General features: G+C 38.3%; 1 pseudogene; it reads left to right on the top strand.

The window, feature by feature from the left end:
* The first annotated feature begins 6,741 nt into the window (after positions 1–6,741).
* On the top strand, positions 6,742–7,065 carry LOC110256994 (non-histone chromosomal protein HMG-14 pseudogene; annotated as a pseudogene).
* Positions 7,066–12,268: the final 5,203 nt, after the last annotated feature.

The raw sequence follows: 12,268 nt of genomic DNA, 5'->3' as shown, positions 1-12,268 counted from the left end.
GTACAAATGCAGGATTCCATAGATGCATTTGTAATTAAGCCACTAACAACTTAAAACAATCTTGTATACATGTAAACTCCTATATCAAAACATCATGGTAACTGCAAACCAAAAACCTACAACAGATACACACACAAACACACACAAAAAAAGAAAAAGCAATCCAAACACAACACTAAAGATAGTCAACAAACCACAAGAGAAGAGAACAAGAGAAGGGAAGGAAAAAAAGACCACCAACAACAAATGCAAAACCATTAATAAAATATCAATAAGAACATACACATCAATAATTACCTTAAATGTAAATGGACTAAATGCCCGAACCAAAAAACATAGACTGACTCAATGGATACAAAAACAAGACCCATATATCCTGTCTTCAAGAGACCCACTTCTGTTCTACAGAAACATACAAACTGATAGTGAAAAGATGGAAGAAAATATTCCATGCAAACAGAAGTCAAAGGGAGCTGGAGTAGCAATACTCATATCAGACAAAATAGACCTAAAAGTAAATAATATTAAGAAGAAAAAGGACATTACATAAGAAACAAATGATCAATCCAAGAAAAAGATATAACAATTATAAATATATATGCACCCAACATAGGATCATCCCAGTATATGAGGCAACTGCCAACAACCTTAAAAGGAGAAATTGACAACAACACAATAGCAGGGGGTCTGTGACATCCCACTTATAGCAATTGACAGATCATCCAAACAGAAAATCAACAAGGAAACACAGCCCTTAAATGATGCATTAGGCCAGATGGGCTTAATGGATATTTATAGAATATTCCATCCAAAAGCAGCAGAATATGCATTCTTCTCAAGTGCACATGGAACATTCTCTAGGATAGATCATGTTCAGGACCACAAATCAAGCCTTGGTAAATTTATGAAAACTGAAATCAGGAGTTCCTCTCATGGCTCAGTGGTTAACAAATCCAACTAGGAACCATGAGGTTGAGGGTTCAATCCCTGGCCTTGCTCAGTGGGTTAAGGATCCAGTGTTGCTATGAGCTGTGGTGTAGGTTGGATCCTGCATTGCTGTGGCTCTGGTGTAGCCCAGTAGCTACAACTCAGAATGGACTCCTAGCCTGGGAACCTCCAAAAAAAAAAAAAGAAAAAAAGAAAGAAAGAAAAAGAAAACTGGAATCATATCAAGCATCTTTTCTGACCACAGTACTATAAGACTAGAAATCAACAACACAAAAAAACTGCAAAAAAAAAAAAAATACCAACATGTGGAGACTAAATAACATGCTGCTAGAACAACCAATGGACTGGTGAAGAAATCAAAGAGGAAATTAAAAAATACCTAGAAGCAAATGACAACAAAGACACAATTCAAAACATATGGGATGCGGCAAAAGTAGTTCTAAGAGGGAAGTTTATAGCAAATCAAACCCTACCTCAGGAAACAAGAAAAATCTAAAATAAAAAACCTATCTTGGGGTTCCCATCATGGCTCAGTGGTTAACAAATCCAACTAAGAACCATGAGGTTGCGGGTTCAATCCCTGGCCTTGCTCAGTGGGTTAAGGATACAGTGTTGCTGTGAGCTGTGGTGTAGGTTGCAGACGCTGCTCGGATTTCGTGTTGCTGTGGCTCTGATTCGACCCCTAGCCTGGGAATCTCCATATGCTGTGGAAGCAGCCCAAGAAATGGCAAAAAGACAAAAAAACCAAAAAACAAAAACAAAAAAACCCTATCTTTACACCTAAAAGCAACTAAAGAAAGAACAGACAAAACCCAAGTTAGCAGCAGAAAAGAAATCATAAAGATCAGAGCAGAAATAAATCAAATAGAAATGAAGAAAACCATAGAAAATATCATGAAACTAAAACCTGGTTCTTTAAAAAGATGAACAAAATTGATAAACCCTTAGCCAGACTCATCAAGATAAAAAGAGAGAGGACTCAAATCAATAAAATTAGAAATGAAAAAGAAATTACAACAGACAGCACAGAAATACAAAGGATCATAAGAGACTACTACAAGCAACTGTACACAATAAAATGGACAACCTAGAAGAAATGGATACATTCTTAGAAAAGTACAATCTTCCAAGACTAAACCAAGTTGAAATAGAAAAAAGAATGGACCAATCACAAGTACTGAAATTGAAACTGTGATTAAAATACTTCTTAAGGAGTTCCCGTCGTGGCGCAGTGGTTAACGAATCTGACTAGGAACCATGAGGTTGAGGGTTCAGTCCCTGCCCTTGCTCAGTGGGTTAACGATCTGGCGTTGCCGTGAGCTGTGGTGTAGGTTGCAGACACGGCTCGGATCATGCGTTGCTGTGGCTCTGGTGTAGGCCGGTGGCTACAGCTCCGATTAGACCCCTAGCCTGGGAACCTCCATATGCCGCAGAAGCGGCCCAAAGAAATAGCAAAAAGACCAAAAAAAAAAAAAATATATATATATATATACTTCTTAAAACAAAAACCCAGGACCACATAGCTTCACAGGTGAATTTTATCAAACATTTAGAGAAGCGTTAACACCTATTTTTTCTGAAAATATTCCCAAAAAACTGCAGAAGAAGGAATACTCCCAAATTCATTCTATGAGGCCAAAAACAAAGATACCACAAAAAAAGAAAATCACAAGCCAATATCATTGGGGAAAGAGAAAGAAAGAAAGAAGGAAAGAAAGAAGAAAGAAAGAAGGAAAGAAAGAAGGAAAGAAAGAAAGGAATAAAGAAAGAAAATAGATGCAGAAATCCTCAACAAAATACTATTGAACTGAACCCAGCAATACATTAAAAAGATCATACAGCATGATCAAGTGGGACTTATCCCAGAGATGCAAGGATTTTTCAATATCTGTAAATCAATCAGTGTGATACACCACATTAACGAACTAAAGAATAAAAACCAGATGATCCTCTCAATAGTTGCAGAAAGAGCTTTTGACAAAATTCAACACTCATTTCTGATAAAACCCTCCAGATAGTGGGCAGAGGGAACATACCTCAACATAATAAAGACCATATATGACAAACCCACAACTAACATCATTCCCAATGGTGAAAAGCTGAAAGAATTCCTGCTAAGATCAGGAACAAGACAAGGATGTTGGCTCTCGCCACTACTATTCAACATAGTCTTGGAAGTCCTATCCACAGCAATCAAAGAAGAAATAAAATGAATCCAAATTGCAAAGGAAGAAGTAAAACTATCACTGTTTGCAGACCATATGATGCTACACCTAGAAAATCCTAAAGATGCTACTAGAAAACTGTTAGAGCTCATCAATGAATGTAGTAAAGTTGAAGAATACAAAATTAATACACAGAAATTGTATTTCTATATACTAACTATGAAAGATCAGAAATTAGGTAAACAATTCCATTTACCATTGTATCAATAAAAATACAATACCTAGGAATAAATCTACTTAAAGAGACAAAAGACCTGTACTCTGAAAACTATGACACTGATGAAAGAAATCAAAGATGACACAAACGGATGAAAATATATATCATGCTCATAGACTGGAAGAATCAATATTGTTAAAATAACTATACTACCCAAGGCAATCTATAGACTCAATGCAATCCTTAACAAATTACCAATAGCATTTTTCACAGAGCTAGAACAAAATGTTTTAATTGTATGAAAGCACAAAAGACCCAGAATAGCCAAAGCAATCCTGAGAAAGAAAAATAGAGCTGGAGGAATCATACTCCCTGACTTCAGGCTATACTACAAAGCTAAAGTCATCAAAACAAGTATGGTACTGGCACAAAACCAGAAATATGGATCAGTGGAACAGGATAGAAAGCCTAGAATTAAACCCACACACCCCTAGGTCAACTAATCTATGACAAAGGAGGCAAGGATGTACAATGGAGAAAAGACAGTCCCTTCAAGAAATGGTGCTGGGAAAACTGTATGGCTACATGTAAAAGAATGAAATTGGAACCCTCCCTAACACCATATTCAAAAATAAACTCAAAATGGATTAAAGACCTAAATATAAGACTGGATACTATAAAAATGATAGAGGAAATCATAGGCTGAACACTCTTTGACATAAACCACAGCAATATCTTTTCAGTTCTTTCTCCTAGAGTAATGAAAATAAAAAGAAAATTAAACAAATGCAACCTAATTAATCTTAAAAGTTTTGCACAGAAAAGGAAACCCTAAACAAATCAAAAAACAACCCACAGAATGAGAGAAAATATTTCCAAATGAAGTGACTGACAAGGGATTAATCTCCAAAATATACAAACACCTCCTGCAGCGCAATACCAAAAAAAATAAATAAATAAAAAATAAATTCAAAAAAATGGTCAGAAGATCCAAACAGATAATTCTCCAAAGACCTACAGATGGCCAAAAAACACATGAAAAGATGTTCAACATTACTAATTATTAGGGAAATGCAAATCAAAACTACTATGAGGTGCCACCTTCCATGCCAGAATGGCCATCATCAAAAAGTCTGCAAATAGATGCTGAAGAGGTGTGGAGAAAAGGGAACCCTCTTATACTGTTGGTGGGATTGCAAATTGGTGCAACCACTATGGAAAACAGTATGGAGATTCCTCGGAAAACTAAAAATAGAATTATCATATGATTCAGCAATCCCACTTCTGGGCATCTATCCAGAGAAAACCATGACTTGAAAACTTACATGTACCCCAATGTTCACTGCAGGACTGTATACAATAGCCTAAACATGGAAGCGACATAGATGTCCACTGACAGAGGAGTGTATCAAGAAGATGTGGCACATATACACAATGGAATATTACTTAGCCATAAAAAGAATGAAATGATGACTTTGCAGCAACATGGATGGACCTAGAAGATATCATTCTAAGTCAAGTTAGTCCGACAATGAGACATAAACAACATATGCCATCACTTTAATGTGAAATCTAAAAAAGGATACAATGAACCTATTTGCAGACCAGAAACAGACTCACAGACTTTGAAAAACTTATGGTTACCAAAGGAGACAGGTTGGGGGACAAGGGATGGACTGGGAATCTGGAATGGAGATATTCTAAAATTATGTTGTTACGATGGTTGTACAACTATAAATATAATAAAATTCATTGAATTAAAAAAAAGAAATGCAAAAAAATGATAAAGTAACATATTTTCCATTTCCTCTGATACTTCTGTTGTAAATAAAATACACATCAAAAAATGTGATGCTAATAGAATACATTTGGCCTATAACATTAAAAAATCAAGTAAGCCCCATTTCAAAAAAAAAAGTACATTCATACAGTTGAACTATTTTTACCTTTCATCTCCAGAATGTTTCTGTCTCCCAAACTAAGATTCCATATATCCATTAATCAACTACTGTCATTCCCCTCCCCCACAGCCCCTGGTAACCATCATTCTACACTTTCTCTATGAATTTAAACTCTATATGTATTTCACCTAACTAGAACCATATAATATGTTTTTCTGTACTGAAGAACATTTAGCACCTTGGCTTCAGCATTCATCCATGTTGCAGCATGTCAGAATTTCTTTCCATTTATTAAAGGCTGAATAATATTCCAGTATTAATACCTACATACATACCAGGATAATAGTTACAGCTCTATTCTAGCCACTGAAAAAGTAATTTCATTTACTTGTTAAGACACAACCTCAGTGGGGGTCAACAGAGCTAACAATCTGCCCCCATTCACCCCATGCCACAGCTTTCTGCTGGATTTGGTACAGATAGGTCCTAGGAAAAGACTCCATCTAGGGACGTAGAGGAGTCCTGAGGATGTGGAGTGTTTCAAGTGGGACAGTATCTAGGAAAGCTCCCACATTAAAACAAACAAAAAAATCTTCAGTGCCCACAAGAGGTAACTGTTTCACCTATACTCATAGAGATAGAGAAAGCTAAGTATATTGAAAAGGCAGAAGAGCCACTCTCAACTGCATAAGCAAGAGAAAACTGAAAAGGCTTCCAGACACTGCGTTAAAAATGTTGGTAATAAAAATGCCAACTGAATTAAAACAGAGTATAGAAATAAACAAAGACCATTTTAACAAGGAACTAGAAATTATGAAGTAGGCCCAATCAAAAATAGATAATTCAATTTGAGATAAAAAGCCATCTAGAAGCCATGAATAGCTGACTAAATGATATAAAAGAATATATGAGTGATTAGGAAGATAGTAAAACGGAAATTGCCTAATCAGAACATCAGACAGGCAAATGAGAAAAAACCAACATAAGAGTTTTACAGGAGAATATAAAATGTGTCAACCTACAGATAATTGGAGTTCCAGAAGAAGAGAGAAGGGGATCGACAATATATTTGAAGAAATTATGGCTTAAAACCTTTCCAAATCCAAAGAAGGAAACAAATATCCAGGTACAGGAAGCAGAGAGTTTCAAACAAAACGAACCCTATCAGACCCATACAAGACATATTATAAATAGCAAGACTTAAGGCTAGAGGATCCTAATGGCAGCAAGAGAATAGGAATCATTTGCAAGGGAAATCCAAAAAGCTATCAGCTCTTTTCTAATTACCTAATTAGACCTAATTAAACTTAAAATTTTTGTACAGTAAAGGAAGCCCTCAACAAAATGAAAAACTCCCAGAGAGGGGTCAGGCTCCCAAATCTGGTTCCATCCGGTTCTCCCACCACCCCCTCTGCAGGTCCCATAGCTCAGGAGGTGGGAGGAGTGGCAGCGGCCAGGGAGCCCAGCTTTGACAAAGCTCTTGGCGAGCTGTGGCCCACAGGCACTGGGCATGCGCCCTCCCCGCGCCAAGCTGCCCAAAAGGCAAGTCATCTCCGCCAAGGGGGCGGGGACGGAGGGGCCCAAGAGGAGATAGGCGAGGTTGTCAGCTAAACCTGCTCCTGCCAAAGTGGAAACGAAGCCAAAAAAGGTGGCAGGAAAGGATAAATCTTAAGGCAAAAAAGTGCAAACAGAAGGGAAAAGAGGACCAAAGGGAAAAAAACAGGTCGAAGTGACTAACCAAGAGACTAAAGATTTGCTTGCAGAAAACAGAGAAACTAAAAACGAGAACCCAGCCTTTGATGAAGTAGGAGAGAAAGAAGCCAAGTCTGATTAACACCACACGCCCTGTCCTGTCAGTGGTCCCTGTCTCCCTTCTTGTACAATCCAGAGGGATATTTTTATCAACTATTTTGCAAATGCAAGTTTTTTAGTAACTCTAGAAACATTTTTAAGAAGGAAGGTATCGCACCTCATCCCATTTTTTTAAGTGTAAAATGCTTTTTTAAAGAGGTGAAATCATTTGCTGGTTGTTTATTTTTTGGTACAACCAGAAAATAGTGGGATATTGAATATGGGAAGCTTTGATTGTCTTGGTTGTTAGCTTAACATTCCATAGATGGGGTAGCTTTTATATTCCATAGTACAAAGCATACTAAACAGCAATTTGGAGTCAGTTGTGCATTTAACATCTTGAATACTTTAAATTACTTCTCTTCCCAATTTGTTTTTGGTAGAACTGTTTCCTAAAGCACACCACTCCTTGATCTTGGCTCTCCTTGCCAGAATTTTGTGCACTTGGTAACATCTGTATTCATGGTAGTCCAGTTTTCCTAGTAATTTTGTTAATGTGCTGTGAAAAATTGAAAATTTGAATATATAGTGTACATTATATTAAAGAGTAAATTAGTGGGACTTATAACAACATATCAACATTTGAAAATATTGGTACTTGATATCCTGCTAAGGAAAATTTGCCTCCAAATTTTAATCTGTAAAGTCACTAGAATAACTTAAGAATCACAACTCAAGCAATATAGACTTATTCTAATAACATAAAAGACTGTTCATATACTATTTCATCCCATTTTTCTTCTCATTTACAAAATACACCTAGTTGCAAAATGGTATTGTAATTTAAGGGTACATACTCAGGCCATATTGCTCAAGAGTCTAAATGATACTGTGACCATGTGGTGATTAAAAAAAAAAAATACGATCTCTTTATTTTCATAGTTTCTTAACTAAAAGTCACCCAATTTTGGAAAATGCAGCCTATAGGGCTGCAAGGGGGAATTAAATGAACATTTCCCGATTTGAAGGGGTTTGCTTCCGGGTGGTCACAGCTCTGAAATCTTTCTAAGGGTCCTTGCTCCAGGCTCTAAGAAGCTATATCCCCAATAGCCAATTCTTAACAATTAATATAATCAGACATACGGAGACATGGACAAACAAGACCAAAAATAAATAAATAAATAAAGCAAAAACCACAGCCCCAGGCCTTTAACCCAGGTATAAAGTACCTCATAAGTAACCTTTAATATAGTCTGCCAAAAATCCCACCAAGTGGGCCTCCAACACACAAACTGATTAGGACTGAAAAGACAATCTAGGCTCAGGTATGGATTGTTTGTTTTTAAAAACCAAAGTTAACTCACCTTAAGGCATCTTCCAAACCCAGAAACCTAAAAACCATATCTCTGCTGCAAAATGAAACTAAGCACCCAAGGCCAGAGCCAACTCACTGGGAAAATCCAGGGGACAGTCCCTGGAACAGATCAGATGGTTTTCTTAGACTCATCCATAGACTCACCATATGGGCAAAGAGCTGACAGACAACAGGCAAAATGTCCATCTGGACTACCTCCTGGCGACTTGCCAAATTTTTTACTGAACCAGGTTCATCTTTCCTGATGCATAGCAAGCCAAAATGCTGAGGCACAGAGGTTCCCAACAAAGAGAGGGATTGTTAGCAAAGCCATCAAGTGAGGAAACAGGAAAACATCTCAAATCTACTTCCCCAAAGGCAAGGTGCTGGGGTATTTATGGGATAACCAATAAGGAAGCAGAGCAATCTGAAGCAGGGGGAGTTTGGGGAAAGGTGATTAGAAAAAGGTGTGATAATTATCCATTCTGCCCACGTGTAACTAAGCTACAGGCATCTACACGTGCAAAAGGTCACCAAGCAGACACTACAAACAGGCCATGCCCATTTGGAGGGTGGCTGGCCCCATCCAGTCTTAACTAGCTAAGCTAGAACTAGATGCAGCAGAGACTCCAAGTTCCTAGAAAATAATGCAGGCAAACATCTTACTTAGGCTAAGTGCTTCTTGGAGGACATGCAAGTCTTTAAAATTACCTTGATTAGCGAAGGCAGGTGAAATGGATTTGACCCACGATTTCAGTATCTTTAAGGCAGAGACTGGGAGAAGATATGTGAAGTATATTTTTGCTGATAAAAGACTCCCATCCAGAATACGTAATGACTGCCTGTAATAAATTCATGTGAAAAGATCCGAAATGATACAATTAAAGAATCAGCAGGAAACTAGACAAAACAGGATATCTAAATTGGCATACATTTTTGAAAAGATACTAAACCTCATTACTGATTAGGAAGTCCAAATTAAAATCACATTGAGCTCCTATCGCTGTGATTTAACACAGTCACCAGAATGGTTGAAATTAAAAAGACAGACAATACCCACTGCTGATGATGTTGCAGAAGGAAATTCTCTTATATGTTGGAAAGAATGTAAATTGAGACAATTACTTTAGAAAAAGTTTGGCATTACCTGCCACAGCTGAGCAAACATACTTTCTGACCTAGGAATTTCATCTTAGGTAAATGCTCAACAGACGCAAATGTACTTTTGTATGAAGATACACCCACAGCAATGTTTAGAGCAGCCTTATTCATCATAGCCAAAACTGGAAACAGCTCAACTTCCATCACAAATAGAATAAATCAAAAATTGTGAAATATACTAGGATATTATATAGCAATGAGACTGAATGAACCACAGCTACAAATAATGACGTGGATAAGACCTATAAATGAGGTTGACTGAAAGAAGCCATACATAAAAAATAATAGGCCATACTATTACATTTATATAAATTCAAAAGCAAGTAAAATAAACCATAATGTTTATATATGCATACTGTGGTAAAAAAACTATAGAGAGGAGTTACGCTATCAAAGTTAAGATAATGGTGGAGTTCCTGTCGTGGCACAGTGGTCAACAAATCCAACGAGGAACCATGAGGTTGTGGGTTCGATCCCTGGCCTTGCTTAATGGGTTAAGGATCCGGCATTGCCTTGAGCTGTGGTGTAGGTTGCAGATGTGGCTCCAATTGGTGTTGCTGTGGCTCTGGTGTAGGCTGGTGGCTACAGCTCCAATTAGACCCCTAGCCTGGGAATCTCTATGTGCTGCAGGAGTGGCCCTAGAAAAGACAAAAAGACCAAAAAAAAAAAAAAAAAAAAAAGTTAGGATAATGGTTCCGTTGAAGGAGGAGGGCATGACTGGGTAGGAGCATGACCAGACACATAATTTACAGGCCCAGTGCAAAATGAAAATATAGGGTACCTTATTCACAAATTTTCAAGAATTTCAAAACTGTGAGAGCGTAGCATTCAGCCAAGTGTGGAGGTTCGCTAAGCCCAGGATCCTGACTTACACCCATGCAGCCGCCCAGGTAACATTGGCAAACAGCCCCCAGGGTGTTCCAGGGTATGATAAAGGACTTTGTTTTCTAAAGATTCAATAAACTTAACTTCTGTGTGTGTGTGCGCGTTTCTGTCCATATGATAAAGAGAATCTTTAATAGGATCAAATAAAGCAAAACGCAGAAGCCACAATTTCATTCTAATCCAGGGACCCTTGGAGACTAAAACAGATCTGACTATGTGGCAAAAATAAGCTAGTAAAAATGTTAAAAAGCGCTAGACTAGGTAGGCATTGTGAGTCTGGGTTCCTAACACGACAAGTGATTTTAGGCAAGTCACCTTTTAGAACCTTGATCTTTCAATCTGCTGAGTGTGGTCACCTCCCTAACTCACGAAGTTATGAGAATCAAATGATATCAGATATAGCACTTTAGAAAATGGTAGAACTGGAATATTCTTTTTTTTAAATTTTTTTTCCTCTTTTTTAGGGCCATACCCATGGCATATAGAAGTTTCCAGGCTAGGAGTTGAGTTGGAGCTGCAGCTGCCGGCCTACACTACAGCCACAGCAATGTGGTATCATTAACCCACTGACCAAGGCCAGGGATCAAACCTGTGTCCTCATGGATTCTAGTCGGATTGGTTACTGCTGAGCCACAACGGAATTCTTTTTTTTTTTTTTGGCTGGGCCTGTGGCATGTGGAAGTTCCCTGACCAGGATCAAAGTCACACCACAGCAGCAACCTGAGTCACTGCAATGACTATACACTGGATCCTTAACCCACTGCACCACAAGGGAACCCCAGAACTGGAATATTCTTTACCCTTTAAATCTCATGTTTAAATATCCCCCAGTGCTATCTACATATATCAAGTGATCTCAATTTAAAGGCTGCCATCTGGTGACCTTCCTCAGGTTTTTATTGGAGCTAGGACAGGTATGGTGATGTAATTTCCAGGCTCCTCTGCAATCTCATGTGCATTTGAATTCTAAGAGTGGATAGGCCATACTGAACTATAAACCTCAGTTCCCAGATGTGACCTCTCCCTCATGCAGAATCCAAAAATAGCACCCTGCTTCCCTGCCCACAGCATGCTATCACCTGCAAACCGGACCTCATCGCCAAAAGCACCCAATTCCACCTGCCAGACTAGGAGTCAGAGGGAAAGCCTACATCCTCTGAACTAAAAACTGAGTGAACTGGGGCTCACTTTCAGGAATCAAGTACAAATTGAGGTTCTGGTCCTTTGTGATAAAGTCCCACAGTCCCTATACAGTTCTTTCTCAGGCCATCTAAAGTAATTTGATCATATGGTTAGAACCCACTTGGCATTCATTCAACAATTTGGAAATCTTCATTAAGGGAGGATGAATTCTAGTTTTTTTGAAAAAGGATGAAAGTGTAAAGAAGAGGCAGTGGACTCTAGGTCTGAAACAACACCTTGAAGCATTCACTTTAAGAGACATCTTACAATAGGAGTGACTCCAGCCACTTCAACAGTTCAGCATCTGGCCCTGAGTCTATCTCCAGGTATACCTAATTGGATATAATCCTTAGTTGCTGACTTCACAAAGTGCTTTCCCAGCCCAATATTTGAAATCTAAGGAATTGATTGAAGACTTCCTAGAAAACCTAATGGGTGTGTTGACACAAATGGGAGCGTCTGGGACTCTGCTCCCATGCTGCAAAGGTGAGTGGCATCACAGAACAGAGGAAAAACCAGAGTTTGATATTTTCTTATTCCTCACCTCACTGGGTGTTTGCATGGCTTGTCCTTTCTTCCTGGAGAAGATTCTTGCAGAGAAGGATAAGAATTTTGCTGCAATCACTGTATCCACTTGCAAAGCCTTCTTACAGACAAAATGCGC

The sequence above is a fragment of the Sus scrofa genome, chromosome 1 (assembly GCF_054392235.1).
Source record: "Sus scrofa isolate SSC_HxYL_T2T_F1_AM1 chromosome 1, Sscrofa_HxYL_maternal_Yorkshire_Landrace_v2.0, whole genome shotgun sequence".
In the NCBI taxonomy this organism is placed as follows: domain Eukaryota; kingdom Metazoa; phylum Chordata; class Mammalia; order Artiodactyla; family Suidae; genus Sus; species Sus scrofa.
The sequence above is the reverse complement of the archived record's forward strand: the minus strand, read 5'-3'. Positions and strand labels throughout refer to the sequence as shown.